We start from the raw sequence: 6,688 nt of genomic DNA, 5'->3' as shown, positions 1-6,688 counted from the left end.
TCATGGAAGGATTCAGGTTTATTGTAGTAATTATGAAGGATGTTCAAAAATATATTCTTTCTTCCCCTTCTGAATATATGGTAGTTTTTCATTTCTCCAGAATATTTTAACTGTAGTCATGTGCCATACTTTGGCCAGTGATATATGAGCAGAAGTGATGTGTTTCGCTTCCAAGAAGAGGCCATATGAGCATGATGTCCCACATTTCCTTATACTTCTCTGAGAATGTTGGAAACATGTATTAAGATGAGTTTTATGTCAAGTTTAGCTTGTGAGCACCAAGATGAATACAGTCCTCTATCCCCCATCCCTGCTGATGATACCTGTTGGTCATTCAGCATGAAAGAAAAGTAAATGTTTGCTGTGTTAAGCCACTGAAATTTTGGAGTTTTCTGTCACAGAGAATAACTTATTTTATCTTAACGTATCATCTTTTTGGTTACATGGAATCTGACTCAGGGAGGCAAATTTTGAAAGTTAATTAGAAAGTTAATCCCTCATTAGATCTTGAATTTTGTCATCTACCTTTTCTGAATATATTGATTTTTCTCTTTTATTTTCTCAAAGTGATAAACTATATTGACTGATTTTTAACAGCTTTATTGGAGTATTGTTTACATACCATATAATTCATTTCTCTTATGTGTATAATTCAGTGATTTTTAATAAATTTACAGAGTTTTACAATCATCACCACCATCTAATTTCAGAACATTTCCATCCCCCTAAAAAGAAATCTAATGGCCATTTGCCATTCCTTCTTCTCACCTCTAGTCTTAGGGAACCATCAATCTGTTTCCTGTCTTTGAAGATTTGCCCTTTCTGGACATATATAAGTGAATCATACAATATGTTTGTGTTTTTGTGACTGGCTTATTTCATTTAGCATCATATCTTCAAGGTTCACCCATATTGCAGGATATATCAGTTCCTTATTCCTTTTCAAGGATGCAAAATATTCTACTGTATGGATATACCACATTCTGTTTATCCATTTACCAGTTGATGAGCATTTGAGCTGTTTCCAGTTTTTGACTATTATAAATGATGTAGTTATGACAATTTGAATACACATATTTATGTGGACAAATTTATTAATTTCTCTGCTAGATACCTAGGAGTGGAATTTTTGAGTTGTGTGATAAATGCATGTTTCGCATTTTAAGAAACTGCTAAGCAGTTTTCTGTGGTGGAGGATATACCATTTGCCTAGTTGAACAGCACTGAGGATCCACATCACTGTTAGATCCTTTGCATCTTAAAGGCATAGCATACACACACACATATATGTGTATGTATATGAAGGCATACATATATATGAAAAATATTATATATATGAAAAAGTATTGGGGTAATATCAGAATATTCTCTTTCCTTCTTTTTAACTCATACAGACTCACGCACACATATGTTCTTCAAGAGGTATGGATACCAGTATGTTCTGTCTCATTGATCATTCCTGGTAGAAGAATAGCCATTAGACTTACCATTTGTTCCTGAGCATCTCATTTATTGAATGGAGTTATTTGTCTCTGACTCTCCTGTACTTATCTAAAGTTAGAATGCTTCTTTGCCAAGAAGGAACTGGAACTGGATCTGATAAGCTAATCACACTGTGGTATCAATTAGATTGCTCTAATGGTTAGCAGTTCGGGGTATGGCTAAAAGTTTAGGCTTTGAGGTAAGTCTGCAAAGGTTTGAAAACCTTCGTGAAGGTTCATTGATATAAGGCATGTAAAACATTAGACACAGTGTCTGCTAGAGAGTAAATTCTCTATAAACGTTTGTTGTTATTGTTGGTTATGAGTGGTTGCTATTCTGAATGGTGGAGTATTTTTTTGTTCTTTTTTTTTAATAGCTTTATTGATATACCATTTACACACTAAACATTCCCCTATTTAAAGTGTAGCATTCATTGCCTTTCATTATATTCACAGATGTGTTCAAAGTTCACAACTTTAGAACATGCCATTATCTCAAAAAGAAACTGCAAGCTCTTTATCTGGTACTCCACTATATTCCATCATACCACCAGCACTAAGTAACTACTAATCTTTCTTTTCTATTGATTTGCCTTTTCTAAATATTTAATGTGAATGGAATGGTATGAGATATATTTTGAGACTGTTTTCTTTCATTTAGCATAATGTTTTTAAGGCTATCCATTTTTTAACATGTATCAGGACTTTGTTCCTTTTGATGGCTGAATAATATACCACTGTATGGATATACAACATTTTGGTTATTCATTCATCATGAATTGTCTCCTTTTGGCTATTATGAACAATATTGCTATTTTCTCTGTGAAATAGGTTTTCACTTTTGTCTTTTTAAGATTTTATTTATTTATTCATGAGAGACACAGAGAGGCAGGAGACATAGGCAGAGAGAGAAGCAGGCCTCATGCAGGGAGCCTGATGTGGGACTTGATCTCAGGACTCCAGGATCACACCCTGGGCTGAAGGCAGATGTTCATCAACTGCTGAGTCCACCCAGGCATACCTAGTTTTCACTTTTTAAGAAAAGAGATTTATTTATTTATTTCGAGAGACAAAAGAGTGTGAGAATGGGAGGAAGGGTAGAGTGAGAGGGAGAGAGAATCTCAAGCAGACTCCCCACTGAGGGCAGAGCCTGAAACCATGAATTGGATGCTCAACTGAGGTGCCCCTGTGTTTTCTTTCTTTAGGCCAGATATCTAAGTATGACATTACTGAGTATAGTAAGTTTGTTTAATTATTTGAGGAATTGCAGACTATTTTCCAAAGCAGTTTCACCATTTTTCATTGCCACAATTATATTCAAGGGTCCTAATTTCTCTACATTGACTGTGTACAGTCTTTTCTGTTTCCTTGTTTTTTTAAAAGATTTTTAAAAATTTATTTTATTTGAGAGAGAGAGAGAGAGAATGCACGAGTGAAGGGAGGGACAGAAAGAGAGAAAGAGGATCTCAGGCAGACTCTGTGCTGGGTGCAGAGCCTGACGTGGGGCTTGATCTCATAACTCTGAGATAATAATCTGAGCCCAAACCAAGAGCCAGATCCTCAATTGACTGAGCTACCCAGGCTCCCCAGTCTCTTCTCTTTTCCTAAAAGTGAAATGGTTATAATTTAAATCTAGAAAAAATTCACAAGAACTTAAACTGAGAGAGGATATACTTAGAACTTACTGAATTTTAAGTTTCACAGAAAGTATATAAGATTAAAGATAATGGGCCAAAATTGTACCTTTATTTGGGAAGTTTTGTGCTTACAGTCATTTAGAATGATTTGATAACTATCTAGTTGTATTTGAGGGATGAGATAAACTTAGGGCTCCTCTACTCCTCTGCCATTTTATTTTTATTTTTTATTTTTAAAAGCTTTTTATTTATTTATTCATGAGAGACACAGAGAGAGACAGAGACATAGGCAGAAGGAGATCCTAGGACCCTGGGATCATGACCTGAGCCAAAGGCAGACACTCAACCACTGAGCCACCCAGGTGTCCCGTCCTCTGCCATTTTAACTCCTCCTCCCTGTCTATAGTCATTTAAACATGACTTATTTTATAAGATGAAATTATTTTATAGATTTTGCATAAATATTTTATTTTATATATTATTATAATGATAAGATTAATTTATAATATTAATTATAAGATGAACTTATTTTATATATTCTATATTTTATAAGATGAAATACATTTTATATATTTTTATGTATCATTTATTTTGTATATATGTTTTTTAAAGTTTTTTTAAATTTTAAGATACTTTATTTTTTAAGATTTTATTTATTTATTCATGAGAGACAGAGAGAGAGAGGCAGAGACACAGGCAGAGGGAAAAGCAGGCTCCATGCAGGGAGCCCGGACATGGGACTCGATCCTCGGTCTCCAGGACCACTCCCTGGGCTGAAGGTGGCGCTAAACCGCTGAGCCACCAGGGCTGCCCAAGATACTTTATTTTAAAAACAGATCAAACTGCTAAGTTTCTGGCCCATTCTGCCAATGTACAAGCTACCAATGCTTCCTCAGCAACTGAGAGGCAGTCTTTAGTAGAATGATTGAAAAATGAATAAAAATCCAGATATAAAAAATATTCAAGTGGTTTCCAAAGGAACACAGATAAATGACCCCACCTCTTAGTCTTCCATATTATTGCATCTGGGCCAACCCTACTTAACAAATACATTAAAAATAAAAAAAAAGCTAGCAGTAATTAAGTTAAACTGTCCCCCCCCCCGCCCCCACCAGATCCCATAATTTAAGCTAAACTCGCAGTTAATGGCTATAGGAGTGGTACCTACATGGTAATGCTAGCTGACTTAATGGCAGCAGGGACACTGCACCCCACTTCCTCTCGGTCTCCTAAGCACAGGACACAGGCACAATGCTGACATCCTGCTCGTCTACTTCCAAAGGGAAGTTGTGGTAATGGATTCGCTGCATTAGTTGCTATGTTGGCCCCAACATCACATAATAGATAGTTGGCCTCTGGAGCCTTTTGAAAATAGAAGCAATGGCAACAGTGTAAGCACTCATGTTTTCAAAGAGCATCCAATCACTCACATGCATCTTGGGCAAGTCACAGACTCCATAATGCAATTAAGGCTGTCACATATTGGTCTCCATATGTAGGTTGGATTAAACCTCTTACTTGGTTTGGGTCTCTTTTGCATAAGGGGCTTCATGTGTGCATGATCATAAAGGATGCAATTAAGTGATCCATATACCACATCATTCACGTAATACATAAAGGTTTGTTCACTTGACTCATCTTCATCATCAGAGCCTGTCTGTTCCTTTAGCACGAGTTGTTTTGGCAATGATATAAACTGTAAGCATCAAAGCTAATGCAATGTAATATCTGCTTGGCTCAGCTATGATTCTCAGTCCCGAGTCTGATGGAAAATACGTCCAGTGCTAGGTTGATAACACTGATGATCTCTTCAAATTTAAGCTTTACATCTTCAGATCCAGGAAAGCCACCACTGATATCGAGCAGATACATGTTGAAACCAACATCAGCTCCCTTGTCAAAGATACAGCAGGTATCAGAGATGGTCTGTATGAAGGTCTCAGGATTGGTACAGCCACTTCCCGCGTGGAAGCTGACACTGATGACATCAATATATAGCTCTTCTGCCCCAAAAGAAGCCTGCTGCTTTTAAGTGTGGCACCAAATTTAACACTGAGGCTACAAACTGCTTTGAAATCATCAGTGGCAATCCGCAACACTAACTTTGCCTTTGGATGTGCTGTAGCAACTTTCATCAATTCAACTTCATGATCAAAAGTCATCATCTGGACTGCATTTATTGACAGTGTGCTTAATCTGAGATGCTGGTTTGGATTTGCATAAATAATGCCTCTTTAGAGGCACCTGGAGACTCTGTACCAATTGCATTTTAGTCTTGTTGGCAAAGTCAAATACTGTCCCAATGGCAGGCTAGGGTCTTCACCATGGTTCTGTTATCATTGCATTTGGCCGCATAAAAGGCAATGAGCCGAGGAAGAGCTTTTAAACATCTCAAATGCTTCTTTAGAATGTCTCTCGGGTCTGTGACATAGAAGGCATCCTCATCATCAGGAGATGAAGCTTTATTAATTTTTTGGTCCAGAATATCCTTGGCAGTAAAAAGCCCTCACGTAGGAAATGGCAATCAAACTCTGTATCAACTAAAGTTGTTCATGGTTTCCTGATGTTTCCATGGAGAACTAAGAGATGGAATGTAAAGAAATTATTGCCAGCATTTCAGAAAGGTAATTCCTGGAAATTTCAAGTCCCATGAAGATGGTGTGTGACTTCAGTACAGTAGTGGAGATGTCCTGATAAACACAGAATTTGCTGTGTTACAGCGCATGGGTACTGCAGTCCAGCCCATGCAGAGTGCACAGGACTGTCTACTGTGCCACCACTGGGGTCAGCCTCTGCCCTCTGCCTTGCTCCCTTCCACAGAGGACCTGGGGACCCTTGGCTCCAGGTGGCACCGGAGCCCTGGCCCAGGGTGGTGGCACTGGGGTGGGTGCACTGGCCTCTTGTTCCCTCAGAACAGAACCAAGATAACTGATGCACACAAGAAATGAACCCTATCCTATTAGGCTGGGTTGTTTTTCCAGCTAAACTGAATTGGATAGCTATTCTATTAGGCTGGGTTGTTTTTCCAGCTAAACCGAATTGGATTGCATCATGATTTTACATTTTATATAATGTCTTTTTTTATTTAATTTTTAAAGGTTTTATTCATGAGAGAGATTGAGAGAGAGAGAGAGAGAAGCAGAGGCAGAGGGAGAGGCAGGCTTCCCGCGGAGCAGGAAGGCCCAAGGCGGACTGGATCCCAAAACGCTGGGATTATGACCTGAGCCACTCAGGCTCCATATGATATCTACATTTTGAAGATTTTTGTGGACCCTATAAAATATTTTGGGGATTATTATAGACCTCTCCATCAAGAGTGCCTATTACTATGTTAGGCATATAAACGTTGCTTCCTCCTCCAGTACGTATTAAAAAAGTAATTCACATCAGAGTACTTAGTATTGTGGAATACGCAAGGGGGTCAGTCTGCATTCCAGGAGTTGGGGTTTCTCAAACTGATCCTCCCATGCAAATTTTCTTCTCTGAATCCTCTTTTTTTTTCATTCACCTTCCATTCTGCTTTTCTGCTAAGCAACCCACCACAGTGACCCCAACATCCTCAGTAGTATT

At 38.1% G+C, this 6,688-nt stretch overlaps 1 pseudogene; it reads right to left on the bottom strand.

Moving 5' to 3' along the window:
* Window positions 1–4,260: 4,260 nt before the first annotated feature.
* On the bottom strand, window positions 4,261–5,843 carry LOC100687120 (annotated as a pseudogene).
* Between the last annotated feature and the right edge of the window lie 845 nt (window positions 5,844–6,688).

Source organism: Canis lupus, chromosome 12, assembly GCF_011100685.1.
Source record: "Canis lupus familiaris isolate Mischka breed German Shepherd chromosome 12, alternate assembly UU_Cfam_GSD_1.0, whole genome shotgun sequence".
NCBI classification, from domain to species: Eukaryota; Metazoa; Chordata; class Mammalia; order Carnivora; family Canidae; genus Canis; species Canis lupus.
The sequence above is the reverse complement of the archived record's forward strand: the minus strand, read 5'-3'. Positions and strand labels throughout refer to the sequence as shown.